The sequence below is a fragment of the Drosophila takahashii genome, unplaced genomic scaffold (assembly GCF_030179915.1).
Source record: "Drosophila takahashii strain IR98-3 E-12201 unplaced genomic scaffold, DtakHiC1v2 scaffold_15, whole genome shotgun sequence".
Lineage (NCBI taxonomy): Eukaryota > Metazoa > Arthropoda > Insecta > Diptera > Drosophilidae > Drosophila > Drosophila takahashii.
The window spans coordinates 1-17,764 of NW_027221668.1; the positions used below are offsets into that span (position 1 = coordinate 1).

The 17,764-nt window shown below is 33.9% G+C and overlaps 4 non-coding genes across 4 annotated transcripts; all 4 read left to right on the top strand.

The window, feature by feature from the left end:
• The first annotated feature begins 15 nt into the window (after window positions 1–15).
• Window positions 16–3,971, top strand: LOC138914245 (large subunit ribosomal RNA). Its single transcript, XR_011420106.1, has one exon. It is a non-coding gene; the product is annotated as a large subunit ribosomal RNA (ribosomal RNA).
• A 6,112-nt stretch (window positions 3,972–10,083) lies between these two features.
• Window positions 10,084–12,078, top strand: LOC138914249 (small subunit ribosomal RNA). Its single transcript, XR_011420110.1, has one exon. It is a non-coding gene; the product is annotated as a small subunit ribosomal RNA (ribosomal RNA).
• Window positions 12,079–12,700: 622 nt separating this feature from the next.
• LOC138914236 (5.8S ribosomal RNA) lies at window positions 12,701–12,879 on the top strand. Its single transcript, XR_011420098.1, has one exon. It is a non-coding gene; the product is annotated as a 5.8S ribosomal RNA (ribosomal RNA).
• A 398-nt stretch (window positions 12,880–13,277) lies between these two features.
• LOC138914243 (large subunit ribosomal RNA) lies at window positions 13,278–17,234 on the top strand. The gene has a single exon (XR_011420104.1). It is a non-coding gene; the product is annotated as a large subunit ribosomal RNA (ribosomal RNA).
• The last annotated feature ends 530 nt before the right edge of the window (window positions 17,235–17,764 follow it).

The window sequence follows — 17,764 nt, forward strand, 5'->3', positions numbered from 1 at the left end:
AATAAAAGTTATATACAACCTCAACTCATATGGGACTACCCCTGAATTTAAGCATATTAATTAGGGGAGGAAAAGAAACTAACAAGGATTTTCTTAGTAGCGGCGAGCGAAAAGAAATCAGTTCAGCACTAAGTCACTTTGTCTATATGGCAAATGTGAGATGCAGTGTATGGAGCGTCAATATTCTAGTATGAGAAATTAACGATTTAAGTCCTTCTTAAATGAGGCCATTTACCCATAGAGGGTGCCAGGCCCGTATAACGTTAATGATTACTAGATGATGTTTCCAAAGAGTCGTGTTGCTTGATAGTGCAGCACTAAGTGGGTGGTAAACTCCATCTAAAACTAAATATAACCATGAGACCGATAGTAAACAAGTACCGTGAGGGAAAGTTGAAAAGAACTCTGAATAGAGAGTTAAACAGTACGTGAAACTGCTTAGAGGTTAAGCCCGATGAACCTGAATATCCGTTATGGAAAATTCATCATTAAAATTGTAATATTTAAACAATATTATGATAATAGTGTGCATTTTTTCCATATAAGGACATTGTAATCTATTAGCATACCAAATTTATCATAAAATATAACTTATAGTTTATTCAAATTAAATTGCTTGCATTTTAACACAGAATAAATGTTATTAATTTGATAAAGTGCTGATAGATTTATATGAATACAGTGCGTTAATTTTTCGGAATTATATAATGGCATGATTATCATTGATTTTTGTGTTTATTATATGCACTTGTAGGATTAACAATGCGAAAGATTCAGGATACCTTCGGGACCCGTCTTGAAACACGGACCAAGGAGTCTAACATATGTGCAAGTTATTGGGATATAAACCTAATAGCGTAATTAACTTGACTAATAATGGGATTAGTTTTTTAACTATTTATAGATAATTAACACAATCCCGGGGCGTTCTATATAGTTATGTATAATGATATTTATATTATTTATGCCTCTAACTGGAACGTACCTTGAGCATATATGCTGTGACCCGAAAGATGGTGAACTATACTTGATCAGGTTGAAGTCAGGGGAAACCCTGATGGAAGACCGAAACAGTTCTGACGTGCAAATCGATTGTCAGAATTGAGTATAGGGGCGAAAGACCAATCGAACCATCTAGTAGCTGGTTCCTTCCGAAGTTTCCCTCAGGATAGCTGGTGCATTTTAATATTATATAAAATAATCTTATCTGGTAAAGCGAATGATTAGAGGCCTTAGGGTCGAAACGATCTTAACCTATTCTCAAACTTTAAATGGGTAAGAACCTTAACTTTCTTGATATGAAGTTTAAGGTTATGATATAATGTGCCCAGTGGGCCACTTTTGGTAAGCAGAACTGGCGCTGTGGGATGAACCAAACGTAATGTTACGGTGCCCAAATTAACAACTCATGCAGATACCATGAAAGGCGTTGGTTGCTTAAAACAGCAGGACGGTGATCATGGAAGTCGAAATCCGCTAAGGAGTGTGTAACAACTCACCTGCCGAAGCAACTAGCCCTTAAAATGGATGGCGCTTAAGTTGTATACCTATACATTACCGCTAAAGTAGATGATTTATATTACTTGTGATATAAATTTTGAAACTTTAGTGAGTAGGAAGGTACAATGGTATGCGTAGAAGTGTTTGGCGTAAGCCTGCATGGAGCTGCCATTGGTACAGATCTTGGTGGTAGTAGCAAATAATCGAATGAGACCTTGGAGGACTGAAGTGGAGAAGGGTTTCGTGTGAACAGTGGTTGATCACGAGTTAGTCGGTCCTAAGTTCAAGGCGAAAGCCGAAAATTTTCAAGTAAAACCAAAAACGCAATATATACAAATCAAGCTAATATAATATACTTGAATAATTTTGAACGAAAGGGAATACGGTTCCAATTCCGTAACCTGTTGAGTATCCGTTTGTTATTAAATATGGGCCTCGTGCTCATCCTGGCAACAGGAACGACCATAAAGAAGCCGTCGAGAGATATCGGAAGAGTTTTCTTTTCTGTTTTATAGCCGTACTACCATGGAAGTCTTTCGCAGAGAGATATGGTAGATGGGCTAGAAGAGCATGACATATACTGTTGTGTCGATATTTTCTCCTCGGACCTTGAAAATTTATGGTGGGGACACGCAAACTTCTCAACAGGCCGTACCAATATCCGCAGCTGGTCTCCAAGGTGAAGAGTCTCTAGTCGATAGAATAATGTAGGTAAGGGAAGTCGGCAAATTAGATCCGTAACTTCGGGATAAGGATTGGCTCTGAAGATTGAGATAGTCGGGCTTGATTGGGAAACAATAACATGGTTTATGTGCTCGTTCTGGGTAAATAGAGTTTCTAGCATTTATGTTAGTTACTTGTTCCCCGGATAGTTAGTTACGTAGCCAATTGTGGAACTTTCTTGCTAAAATTTTTAAGAATACTAATTGGGTCAAACCAATTAGTTCTTATTAATTATAACGATTATCAATTAACAATCAATTCAGAACTGGCACGGACTTGGGGAATCCGACTGTCTAATTAAAACAAAGCATTGTGATGGCCCTAGCGGGTGTTGACACAATGTGATTTCTGCCCAGTGCTCTGAATGTCAAAGTGAAGAAATTCAAGTAAGCGCGGGTCAACGGCGGGAGTAACTATGACTCTCTTAAGGTAGCCAAATGCCTCGTCATCTAATTAGTGACGCGCATGAATGGATTAACGAGATTCCTACTGTCCCTATCTACTATCTAGCGAAACCACAGCCAAGGGAACGGGCTTGGAATAATTAGCGGGGAAAGAAGACCCTTTTGAGCTTGACTCTAATCTGGCAGTGTAAGGAGACATAAGAGGTGTAGAATAAGTGGGAGATATTAGACTTCGGTTTGGTATCGTCAATGAAATACCACTACTCTTATTGTTTCCTTACTTACTTGATTAAATGGAACGTGTATCATTTCCTAGCCATTATACGGATATATTTATTATATCTTATGGTATTGGGTTTTGATGCAAGCTTCTTGATCAAAGTATCACGAGTTTGTTATATAATCGCAAACAAATTCTTTAATAAAACGGTGCATTTATGTATTTTTGATTTGAAAATTTGGTATAACTCCAATTACTCAGGTATGATCCAATTCAAGGACATTGCCAGGTAGGGAGTTTGACTGGGGCGGTACATCTCTCAAATAATAACGGAGGTGTCCCAAGGCCAGCTCAGTGCGGACAGAAACCACACATAGAGCAAAAGGGCAAATGCTGACTTGATCTCGGTGTTCAGTACACACAGGGACAGCAAAAGCTCGGCCTATCGATCCTTTTGGTTTAAAGAGTTTTTAACAAGAGGTGTCAGAAAAGTTACCATAGGGATAACTGGCTTGTGGCGGCCAAGCGTTCATAGCGACGTCGCTTTTTGATCCTTCGATGTCGGCTCTTCCTATCATTGTGAAGCAAAATTCACCAAGCGTTGGATTGTTCACCCATGCAAGGGAACGTGAGCTGGGTTTAGACCGTCGTGAGACAGGTTAGTTTTACCCTACTAATGACAAAACGTTGTTGCGACAGCATTCCTGCGTAGTACGAGAGGAACCGCAGGTACGGACCAATGGCACAATACTTGTTCGAGCGAACAGTGGTATGACGCTACGTCCGTTGGATTATGCCTGAACGCCTCTAAGGTCGTATCCGTGCTGGACTGCAATGATAAATAAGGGGCAATTTGCATTGTATGGCTTCTAAACCATTTAAAGTTTATAATTTACTTTATAAACGACAATGGATGTGATGCCAATGTAATTTGTAACATAGTAAATTGGGAGGATCTTCGATCACCTGATGCCGCGCTAGTTACATATAAAAGCATTATTTAATACAATGACAAAGCCTAGAATCAATTGTAAACGACTTTTGTAACAGGCAAGGTGTTGTAAGTGGTTGAGCAGCTGCCATACTGCGATCCACTGAAGCTTATCCTTTGCTTGATGATTCGATAATAAACATAAATTTAATTGTGTTTATTTTGTTTGGCTTTTTTAAGTCAAAATATATATATATATAAAATATATATATATAATATAATAATTATATTTAAATAAATTTTATTTAAATATATTTAACAATGGTAGCCATATGTATCGTCATCCTATTAGTGACGCGTATAAAAATATTCTAAGTCCGAACATGCAAATAAGAGACATATGCAAGTATATGTACTTCTTAAGGTAGCCAACTGAATCGTCATCCTATTAGTGACGTGTATACAAATATTCTAAGTCCGAACATACAAGTAAGAGACATATGCAAGTATATGTACCTCTTAAGGTAGCCAACTGAATCGTCATCCTATTAGTGACGCGTATACAAATATTCTAAGTCCGAACATGCAAATAAGAGACATATGCAAGTATATGTACCTCTTAAGGTAGCCAACTGAATCGTCATCCTATTAGTGACGCGTATAAAAATATTCTAAGTCCGAACATGCAAATAAGAGACATATGCAAGTATATGTACCTCTTAAGGTAGCCAACTGAATCGTCATCCTATTAGTGACGTGTATAAAAATATTCTAAGTCCGAACATACAAGTAAGAGACATATGCAAGTATATGTACCTCTTAAGGTAGCCAACTGAATCGTCATCCTATTAGTGACGCGTATACAAATATTCTAAGTCCGAACATGCAAGTAAGAGACATATGCAAGTCAATGTTCCTCTTAAAATAGATGATTGAATCGTCATCCTATTAGTGACGTGTATAAAAATATTCCAAGTCCAAACATGAGTTATATGGATATGAAAATAATATTAAGTTCTAGTATGGATATGAAAAAAATGAGTTATATGGATATGGGAAAAATAACAAGTTCTAGTATGGATATGAAAAAAATGAGTTATGTGGATATGGGAAAAATAATAAGTTCTAGTATGGATATGAAAAAAAAATGAGTTATATGGATATGGAAAAGAATACAGAGTTCTAGTATGGATATGGAAAAATGAGTTATATGAATATGGGAAAAATGATAAGTTCTAGTATGGATATGAAAAAATATTGAGTTATATGGATATTAAAGAAATAATAAGTTCTAGTATGGATATGGAATAAAATGAGTTATATAGATATGGCAAAAATATAATGTTCTAGTATGGATATGAAAAAAATTAGTTATATGAATATGGGAAAATTTATAAGTTCTAGTATGGATATGGGAAAAATAATAAGTTCTAGTATGGATATAAAAAAATATTGAGTTATATGGATATTAAAGAAATAATAAGTTCTAGTATGGATATGGAAAAAAATTAGTTATATTGATATGCTAAATAATGAGTTATATGCATATGGGAAAAATACTAAGTTGTAGTATGGATATGGGAAGAATACTGAGTTCTAGTATGGATATGGGAAAAATAATCAGTTCTAGTATGGATATGAAAAAATATTGAGTTTTATGGATATTGAAGAGATAATAAGCTCTAGTATGGATATGGAAAAAATTAATTATATTGTAATAGTAAATAATAAGTTATATGGATATAGGAAGAAAATTAGGTTCTAGTATGGATATGAAAAAAATTAGTTCTATGGATATGGGAAAAATAAAAAGTTCTGGTATGGATATGGAAAAATATTAAGTTATATGGATATTAAAGAAATAATAAGTTCTAGTATGGATATGGAATAAAATGAGTTATATAGATATGGCAAAAATATAATGTTCTAGTATGGATATGAACAAAATTAGTTATATGAATATGGGAAAATTTATAAGTTCTAGTATGGATATGGGAAAAATAATAAGTTCTAGTATGGATATGAAAAAATATTGAGTTATATGGATATTAAAGAAATAATAAGTTCTAGTATGGATATGGAAAAAAATTAGTTATATTGATATGCTAAATAATGAGTTATATGCATATTTAAAAAATACTAAGTTGTAGTATGGATATGGGAAGAATACTGAGTTCTAGTATGGATATGGGAAAAATAATCAGTTCTAGTATGGATATGAAAAAATATTGAGTTTTATGGATATTGAAGAGATAATAAGCTCTAGTATGGATATGGAAAAAATTAATTATATTGTAATAGGTAAATAATAAGTTATATGGATATAGGAAGAATATTAAGTTCTAGTATGGATATGAAAAAAATTAGTTCTATGGATATGGGAAAAATAAAAAGTTCTGGTATGGATATGGAAAAATATTAAGTTATATGGATATTAAAGAAATAATAAGTTCTAGTATGGATATGGAATAAAATGAGTTATATAGATATGGCAAAAATATAATGTTCTAGTATGGATATGAAAAAAATTAGTTATATGAATATGGGAAAATTTATAAGTTCTAGTATGGATATGGGAAAAAGAATAAGTTCTAGTATGGATATGAAAAAATATTGAGTTATATGGATATTAAAGAAATAATAAGTTCTAGTATGAATATGGAAAAATATTATTTATATTGATATGGTAAATAATGATTTATATGGATATGGGATAAATACTAAATTCTAGTGTGGATATGGAAAAAACGAGTTATATGGATATGGGAAAAATAATAAGTTCAAGTATGGATATGGAAAAAAATTAGTTTAATAGTTATAGGTATGGAAAAAAAATTAATTATATAGATATAGAACAAAAAATAAGTTATATGGATATGGTGGCATCAGTACGAAATATGCCCAATTTACATACACCGGAGCCGCAGTACGATAAATACCCAATATTTAGACGTCGTGGCCAAAAACATATATAGGGAGGCAGTGCTCGCCGACCGGTTGTATTGTTCAAAATTTATGTTTTTCATATTATTTTGGCAATGCTATATATAAATGATATCTTATACATATAATTCAATTATAGCGATATGGAAATACCATATTATATGTATAAAGAAAAAAAATGTATAATAAAATATACATTGACATACAAATATGGCTAGTTGTATGGATATGCCGTATTCATTATATGGATACGGCATATAGATTATATAAATATGACCAAAAAATATTTTATATTGATATGGCAAATAAAGAAATTACTTGAATATGGAAATAAAAGAAGTTATATTGATATGGAAGAAAATAATGAGTCATATAGATATGTTGGCATCAGTACGAAATATGCCCAATTTACATACACCGGGGCCGCAGTACGAAAAATACCCAATATTTAGACGTCGTGGCCAAAAACATATATAGGGAGGCAGTGCTCGCCGACCGGCCGTATTGTTCAAAATTTATGTTTATCATATTATTTTGGCAATGCTATATATAAATGATATCTTATACATATAATTCAATTATAGCGATATGGAAATACCATATTATATGTATAAAGAAAAAAAATGTATAATAAAATATACATTGACATACAAATATGGCTAGTTGTATGGATATGCCGTATTCATTATATGGATACGGCATATAGATTATATAAATATGACCAAAAAATATTTTATATTGATGTGGCAAATAAAGAAATTACTTGAATATGGAAATAAAAGAAGTTATATTGATATGGAAGAAAATAATGAGTCATATAGATATGTTGGCATCAGTACGAAATATGCCCAATTTACATACACCGGGGTCGCAGTACGAAAAATACCCAATATTTAGACGTCGTGGCCAAAAACATATATAGGGAGGCAGTGCTCGCCGACCGGCCGTATTGTTCAAAATTTATGTTTATCATATTATTTTGGCAATGCTATATATAAATGATATCTTATACATATAATTCAATTATAGCGATATGGAAATACCATATTATATGTATAAAGAAAAAAAATGTATAATAAAATATACATTGACATACAAATATGGCTAGTTGTATGGATATGCCGTATTCATTATATGGATACGGCATATAGATTATATAAATATGACCAAAAAATATTTTATATTGATATGGCAAATAAAGAAATTACTTGAATATGGAAATAAAAGAAGTTATATTGATATGGAAGAAAATAATGAGTCATATAGATATGTTGGCATCAGTACGAAATATGCCCAATTTACATACACCGGGGCCGCAGTACGAAAAATACCCAATATTTAGACGTCGTGGCCAAAAACATATATAGGGAGGCAGTGCTCGCCGACCGTCCGTATTGTTCAAAATTTATGTTTATCATATTATTTTGGCAATGCTATATATAAATGATATCTTATACATATAATTCAATTATAGCGATATGGAAATACCATATTATATGTATAAAGAAAAAAAATGTATAATAAAATATACATTGACATACAAATATGGCTAGTTGTATGGATATGCCGTATTCATTATATGGATACGGCATATAGATTATATAAATATGACCAAAAAATATTTTATATTGATATGGCAAATAAAGAAATTACTTGAATATGGAAATAAAAGAAGTTATATTGATATGGAAGAAAATAATGAGTCATATAGATATGTTGGCATCAGTACGAAATATGCCCAATTTACATACACCGGGGCCGCAGTACGAAAAATACCCAATATTTAGACGTCGTGGCCAAAAACATATATAGGGAGGCAGTGCTCGCCGACCGGCCGTATTGTTCAAAATTTATGTTTATCATATTATTTTGGCAATGCTATATATAAATGATATCTTATACATATAATTCAATTATAGCGATATGGAAATACCATATTATATGTATAAAGAAAAAAAATGTATAATAAAATATACATTGACATACAAATATGGCTAGTTGTATGGATATGCCGTATTCATTATATGGATACGGCATATAGATTATATGGATATGACCAAAAAATAATTCATAAAGAAATTATATGAATATGGCAGAAATAATTGGTTATATTAATATGATCAAATAATACTTTATATAAAAAAGTGAATATCTTTGGTTGGGTGGCAAAGAGAATTAAATATGCCCGATATATAGACGTCGTGGCCAAAAACTACTATAGGGTGAAGTGCTTGTCTGTTGGTCTATATATATACATATAATATTTTATGCGTACACATTATTATTATAGATAGTTAATATCTATCGTATGGGTGGCAAACGGAATTAAATAATTTCGATATTTAGACGTCGTGGCCAAAAACTACTATAGGATGGTCAGTGGTTGTCCACCAATTAATTATTGAACAAACCATATGAATATCATATGCTGTTGTCAATATAATGTATATCAATAATAATAAAAAATAAGGATGGTACAGTAAGTAGTCCATCTACTATTGAACAAAATATATTATAATATATACTTTTGTTATCAATAGAACAACATATATTAAAATCAAAATATTATCCGTATAAATTTGTTTCTTAAATGAAATTAAGACTTGGCTACGCGGTTAATATTATAAACCCATGATAATAAGGTGAAACAGAGGTCAAGTTTCTATTATATATAGAATAACAAATTGTTTCCGACTTTTATCGTTAATCTTTGGTGGCAGGTATATATGATAATTTATATTAAATTATTATATCCCCTGTCGTTTGGGCACAGAGTATCGCTTGCCGGTACAATGTGTTTACAAAAAGCATTATAATAAAATATAATTGCAATATTAGTGATCAAAATAATTTCATATGCGCTCGGTTTTATATCATATATTACCAGAGAGTTATATGGAAAAGATAAATTTTAAATTTATCATCAAAATGCAAATGATTTAACTCAATATTTATATTGGTTAAACAAAAATTGTACATGTGTGGATACAATAATTATGTATGTTGAACAAAAATGATATTTTAGAATGAAATATGTATATATAATATAATAAAAACTTATAGAAAGAACAATATATATTGAAAATTGTGTTATAAAAAAGTTGTACTTTTTCTTTAACATCAATTATAAACTTGTTATATTAGTGGCGAAACAAGTAAAAATTAAAGAACGTATACGAATGCCATATAAAAATGGCCGTATTCGAATTAAAATAGAATTATTTCACAAAGCAAAAAAAAAAATATTGAATTAAAATCAATATTTAAGAAAAACCGAACATATAATATGGAAATAAAATCTATTATATTTATATTACTAATTTCTATTCAAAAAATATGAATGAAATATGAACGAAAACATTATTCTGGTTGATCCTGCCAGTAGTTATATGCTTGTCTCAAAGATTAAGCCATGCATGTCTAAGTACACACGAATTAAAAGTGAAACCGCAAAAGGCTCATTATATCAGTTATGGTTCCTTAGATCGTTAACAGTTACTTGGATAACTGTGGTAATTCTAGAGCTAATACATGCAATTAAAACATGAACCTTATGGGACATGTGCTTTTATTAGGCTAAAACCAAGCGATCGCAAGATCGTTATATTGGTTGAACTCTAGATAACATGCAGATCGTATGGTCTTGTACCGACGACAGATCTTTCAAATGTCTGCCCTATCAACTTTTGATGGTAGTATCTAGGACTACCATGGTTGCAACGGGTAACGGGGAATCAGGGTTCGATTCCGGAGAGGGAGCCTGAGAAACGGCTACCACATCTAAGGAAGGCAGCAGGCGCGTAAATTACCCACTCCCAGCTCGGGGAGGTAGTGACGAAAAATAACAATACAGGACTCATATCCGAGGCCCTGTAATTGGAATGAGTACACTTTAAATCCTTTAACAAGGACCAATTGGAGGGCAAGTCTGGTGCCAGCAGCCGCGGTAATTCCAGCTCCAATAGCGTATATTAAAGTTGTTGCGGTTAAAACGTTCGTAGTTGAACTTGTGCTTCATACGGGTAGTACAACTTACAATTGTGGTTAGTACTATACCTTTATGTATGTAAGCGTATTACCGGTGGAGTTCTTATATGTGTTTAAATACTTGTATTTTTTCATATGTTCCTCCTATTTAAAAACCTGCATTAGTGCTCTTAAACGAGTGTTATTGTGGGCCGGTACAATTACTTTGAACAAATTAGAGTGCTTAAAGCAGGCTTCAAATGCCTGAATATTCTGTGCATGGGATAATGAAATAAGACCTCTGTTCTGCTTTCATTGGTTTTCAGATCAAGAGGTAATGATTAATAGAAGCAGTTTGGGGGCATTAGTATTACGACGCGAGAGGTGAAATTCTTGGACCGTCGTAAGACTAACTTAAGCGAAAGCATTTGCCAAAGATGTTTTCATTAATCAAGAACGAAAGTTAGAGGTTCGAAGGCGATCAGATACCGCCCTAGTTCTAACCATAAACGATGCCAGCTAGCAATTGGGTGTAGCTACTTTTATGGCTCTCTCAGTCGCTTCCCGGGAAACCAAAGCTTTTGGGCTCCGGGGGAAGTATGGTTGCAAAGCTGAAACTTAAAGGAATTGACGGAAGGGCACCACCAGGAGTGGAGCCTGCGGCTTAATTTGACTCAACACGGGAAAACTTACCAGGTCCGAACATAAGTGTGTAAGACAGATTGATAGCTCTTTCTCGAATCTATGGGTGGTGGTGCATGGCCGTTCTTAGTTCGTGGAGTGATTTGTCTGGTTAATTCCGATAACGAACGAGACTCAAATATATTAAATAGATATCTTCAGGATTATGGTGTTGAAGCTTATATAGCCTTCATTCATGGTGGCAGTAAAATGTTTATTGTGTTTGAATGTGTTTATATAAGTGGAGCCGTACCTGTTGGTTTGTCCCATTATAAGGACACTAGCTTCTTAAATGGACAAATTGCGTCTAGCAATAATGAGATTGAGCAATAACAGGTCTGTGATGCCCTTAGATGTCCTGGGCTGCACGCGCGCTACAATGAAAGTATCAACGTGTATTTCCTAGACCGAGAGGTCCGGGTAAACCGCTGAACCACTTTCATGCTTGGGATTGTGAACTGAAACTGTTCACATGAACTTGGAATTCCCAGTAAGTGTGAGTCATTAACTCGCATTGATTACGTCCCTGCCCTTTGTACACACCGCCCGTCGCTACTACCGATTGAATTATTTAGTGAGGTCTCCGGACGTGATCACTGTGACGCCTTGTGTGTTACGGTTGTTTCGCAAAAGTTGACCGAACTTGATTATTTAGAGGAAGTAAAAGTCGTAACAAGGTTTCCGTAGGTGAACCTGCGGAAGGATCATTATTGTATAATATCCTTACCGTTAATAAAAAAATTTGTTAATACAAATTTAATACAAATTACCAATATATATATATATACATAATAATTATAATAATAATTATACCAAAAATATGATCTTAAAAGTAAAAGATCAAATAAATTTCGAACAAGCAAATCGAAATATTGTAATAATATAATAGTTATTACAAATAAATTAAATAGAAACAAACTTAAAATTCGAACAAGCAAATCGAATTACTAATATAATAAAATATATTTTATATATTTATTATAAACTTTTGTGTGTATATGGACCATAATATACACGCGTTGCGAGATGTATTGGCCAACTAATTTGATGATGATCATACATTGGATAATGCAACAACCTAAAATATACAATGTTGTACCTGGTTTCAGGTTAATGTTTTATATAAAATTATCAATATATATTAACAAACAAATGCCATTACAAATAATACTTTGATATATATTGTTTATATAAAACTAAGACATTTCGCAGCATTTATTTTAGGTATATAAATACATTTATTGAAGGAATTGATATATGCCAGTAAAATGGTGTATTTTTAATTTCTTTCAATAAAAACATATTTGACCAAATTTAAAACCAATATTATAAAACTCTAAGCGGTGGATCACTCGGCTCATGGGTCGATGAAGAACGCAGCAAACTGTGCGTCATCGTGTGAACTGCAGGACACATGAACATCGACATTTTGAACGCATATCGCAGTCCATGCTGTTATGTACTTTAATTAATTTTATAGTGCTGCTTGGACTACATATGGTTGAGGGTTGTAAGACTATGCTAATTAAGTTGTTTATACAAATTTTATAATAAAATTTTATAAGCATATGGTATATTATTGGATAAAAATAATTTAATTATTTTATTCATAATATTAACAAATATATGAAAAACATTATCTCACAATAGTAATTAAACTTTGAGAAAAACGAAGAGGAATATTTTCTTTTTCAATCAAATAATACTGAGAAATGTCTAGCATAAAATATTATCTAGAATTGTCTCTTATTAATGATTTGAAATATGAAAAACGTTGACAATATTATTATTCTTCGTTAATTCGTTACAAATAAATGCCATTAATATATATATACGTCAGCTTTAAACGAATTTAATAAAATGTTTTATCATTATATATAAAGAATTAATTGCAAATAAAAGTTATATACAACCTCAACTCATATGGGACTACCCCCTGAATTTAAGCATATTAATTAGGGGAGGAAAAGAAACTAACAAGGATTTTCTTAGTAGCGGCGAGCGAAAAGAAATCAGTTCAGCACTAAGTCACTTTGTCTATATGGCAAATGTGAGATGCAGTGTATGGAGCGTCAATATTCTAGTATGAGAAATTAACGATTTAAGTCCTTCTTAAATGAGGCCATTTACCCATAGAGGGTGCCAGGCCCGTATAACGTTAATGATTACTAGATGATGTTTCCAAAGAGTCGTGTTGCTTGATAGTGCAGCACTAAGTGGGTGGTAAACTCCATCTAAAACTAAATATAACCATGAGACCGATAGTAAACAAGTACCGTGAGGGAAAGTTGAAAAGAACTCTGAATAGAGAGTTAAACAGTACGTGAAACTGCTTAGAGGTTAAGCCCGATGAACCTGAATATCCGTTATGGAAAATTCATCATTAAAATTGTAATATTTAAACAATATTATGATAATAGTGTGCATTTTTTCCATATAAGGACATTGTAATCTATTAGCATACCAAATTTATCATAAAATATAACTTATAGTTTATTCAAATTAAATTGCTTGCATTTTAACACAGAATAAATGTTATTAATTTGATAAAGTGCTGATAGATTTATATGAATACAGTGCGTTAATTTTTCGGAATTATATAATGGCATGATTATCATTGATTTTTGTGTTTATTATATGCACTTGTAGGATTAACAATGCGAAAGATTCAGGATACCTTCGGGACCCGTCTTGAAACACGGACCAAGGAGTCTAACATATGTGCAAGTTATTGGGATATAAACCTAATAGCGTAATTAACTTGACTAATAATGGGATTAGTTTTTTAACTATTTATAGATAATTAACACAATCCCGGGGCGTTCTATATAGTTATGTATAATGATATTTATATTATTTATGCCTCTAACTGGAACGTACCTTGAGCATATATGCTGTGACCCGAAAGATGGTGAACTATACTTGATCAGGTTGAAGTCAGGGGAAACCCTGATGGAAGACCGAAACAGTTCTGACGTGCAAATCGATTGTCAGAATTGAGTATAGGGGCGAAAGACCAATCGAACCATCTAGTAGCTGGTTCCTTCCGAAGTTTCCCTCAGGATAGCTGGTGCATTTTAATATTATATAAAATAATCTTATCTGGTAAAGCGAATGATTAGAGGCCTTAGGGTCGAAACGATCTTAACCTATTCTCAAACTTTAAATGGGTAAGAACCTTAACTTTCTTGATATGAAGTTTAAGGTTATGATATAATGTGCCCAGTGGGCCACTTTTGGTAAGCAGAACTGGCGCTGTGGGATGAACCAAACGTAATGTTACGGTGCCCAAATTAACAACTCATGCAGATACCATGAAAGGCGTTGGTTGCTTAAAACAGCAGGACGGTGATCATGGAAGTCGAAATCCGCTAAGGAGTGTGTAACAACTCACCTGCCGAAGCAACTAGCCCTTAAAATGGATGGCGCTTAAGTTGTATACCTATACATTACCGCTAAAGTAGATGATTTATATTACTTGTGATATAAATTTTGAAACTTTAGTGAGTAGGAAGGTACAATGGTATGCGTAGAAGTGTTTGGCGTAAGCCTGCATGGAGCTGCCATTGGTACAGATCTTGGTGGTAGTAGCAAATAATCGAATGAGACCTTGGAGGACTGAAGTGGAGAAGGGTTTCGTGTGAACAGTGGTTGATCACGAGTTAGTCGGTCCTAAGTTCAAGGCGAAAGCCGAAAATTTTCAAGTAAAACCAAAAACGCAATATATACAAATCAAGCTAATATAATATACTTGAATAATTTTGAACGAAAGGGAATACGGTTCCAATTCCGTAACCTGTTGAGTATCCGTTTGTTATTAAATATGGGCCTCGTGCTCATCCTGGCAACAGGAACGACCATAAAGAAGCCGTCGAGAGATATCGGAAGAGTTTTCTTTTCTGTTTTATAGCCGTACTACCATGGAAGTCTTTCGCAGAGAGATATGGTAGATGGGCTAGAAGAGCATGACATATACTGTTGTGTCGATATTTTCTCCTCGGACCTTGAAAATTTATGGTGGGGACACGCAAACTTCTCAACAGGCCGTACCAATATCCGCAGCTGGTCTCCAAGGTGAAGAGTCTCTAGTCGATAGAATAATGTAGGTAAGGGAAGTCGGCAAATTAGATCCGTAACTTCGGGATAAGGATTGGCTCTGAAGATTGAGATAGTCGGGCTTGATTGGGAAACAATAACATGGTTTATGTGCTCGTTCTGGGTAAATAGAGTTTCTAGCATTTATGTTAGTTACTTGTTCCCCGGATAGTTAGTTACGTAGCCAATTGTGGAACTTTCTTGCTAAAATTTTTAAGAATACTAATTGGGTCAAACCAATTAGTTCTTATTAATTATAACGATTATCAATTAACAATCAATTCAGAACTGGCACGGACTTGGGGAATCCGACTGTCTAATTAAAACAAAGCATTGTGATGGCCCTAGCGGGTGTTGACACAATGTGATTTCTGCCCAGTGCTCTGAATGTCAAAGTGAAGAAATTCAAGTAAGCGCGGGTCAACGGCGGGAGTAACTATGACTCTCTTAAGGTAGCCAAATGCCTCGTCATCTAATTAGTGACGCGCATGAATGGATTAACGAGATTCCTACTGTCCCTATCTACTATCTAGCGAAACCACAGCCAAGGGAACGGGCTTGGAATAATTAGCGGGGAAAGAAGACCCTTTTGAGCTTGACTCTAATCTGGCAGTGTAAGGAGACATAAGAGGTGTAGAATAAGTGGGAGATATTAGACTTCGGTTTGGTATCGTCAATGAAATACCACTACTCTTATTGTTTCCTTACTTACTTGATTAAATGGAACGTGTATCATTTCCTAGCCATTATACGGATATATTTATTATATCTTATGGTATTGGGTTTTGATGCAAGCTTCTTGATCAAAGTATCACGAGTTTGTTATATAATCGCAAACAAATTCTTTAATAAAACGGTGCATTTATGTATTTTTGATTTGAAAATTTGGTATAACTCCAATTACTCAGGTATGATCCAATTCAAGGACATTGCCAGGTAGGGAGTTTGACTGGGGCGGTACATCTCTCAAATAATAACGGAGGTGTCCCAAGGCCAGCTCAGTGCGGACAGAAACCACACATAGAGCAAAAGGGCAAATGCTGACTTGATCTCGGTGTTCAGTACACACAGGGACAGCAAAAGCTCGGCCTATCGATCCTTTTGGTTTAAAGAGTTTTTAACAAGAGGTGTCAGAAAAGTTACCATAGGGATAACTGGCTTGTGGCGGCCAAGCGTTCATAGCGACGTCGCTTTTTGATCCTTCGATGTCGGCTCTTCCTATCATTGTGAAGCAAAATTCACCAAGCGTTGGATTGTTCACCCATGCAAGGGAACGTGAGCTGGGTTTAGACCGTCGTGAGACAGGTTAGTTTTACCCTACTAATGACAAAACGTTGTTGCGACAGCATTCCTGCGTAGTACGAGAGGAACCGCAGGTACGGACCAATGGCACAATACTTGTTCGAGCGAACAGTGGTATGACGCTACGTCCGTTGGATTATGCCTGAACGCCTCTAAGGTCGTATCCGTGCTGGACTGCAATGATAAATAAGGGGCAATTTGCATTGTATGGCTTCTAAACCATTTAAAGTTTATAATTTACTTTATAAACGACAATGGATGTGATGCCAATGTAATTTGTAACATAGTAAATTGGGAGGATCTTCGATCACCTGATGCCGCGCTAGTTACATATAAAAGCATTATTTAATACAATGACAAAGCCTAGAATCAATTGTAAACGACTTTTGTAACAGGCAAGGTGTTGTAAGTGGTTGAGCAGCTGCCATACTGCGATCCACTGAAGCTTATCCTTTGCTTGATGATTCGATAATAAACATAAATTTAATTGTGTTTATTTTGTTTGGCTTTTTTAAGTCAAAATATATATATATATAAAATATATATATATAATATAATAATTATATTTAAATAAATTTTATTTAAATATATTTAACAATGGTAGCCATATGTATCGTCACCCCCGGATACCAAATCTGAGGATGTTATGGAATTCATACGTGAAAAATTCCCATCCGAGGACATTGAAGTTGAACAATTTCGATTTTCGTACGCCCGAAGGATATCTTCTTTTAAAATATTTGCTCCGCCTGATGTGTTTAATGTACTATTTTCTGAAAGCTTTTGGCTTAATGATGATTTGGTAATAAAAGAATTTGTTCCCAATAAACCGAGAACAAATAACAGGCCTCCCACTGTGCCTAATAATCGGCTTTCCACTGTGCCCAATAATAGGCCTTCCACTGTGCCAAAAAACTAACAGGTTTATTTTTGGCTTATCAAAATGTTAGAGGACTAAATATGAAGCTACCAAAGCTTTATGCTGACTCCTCTGCATTT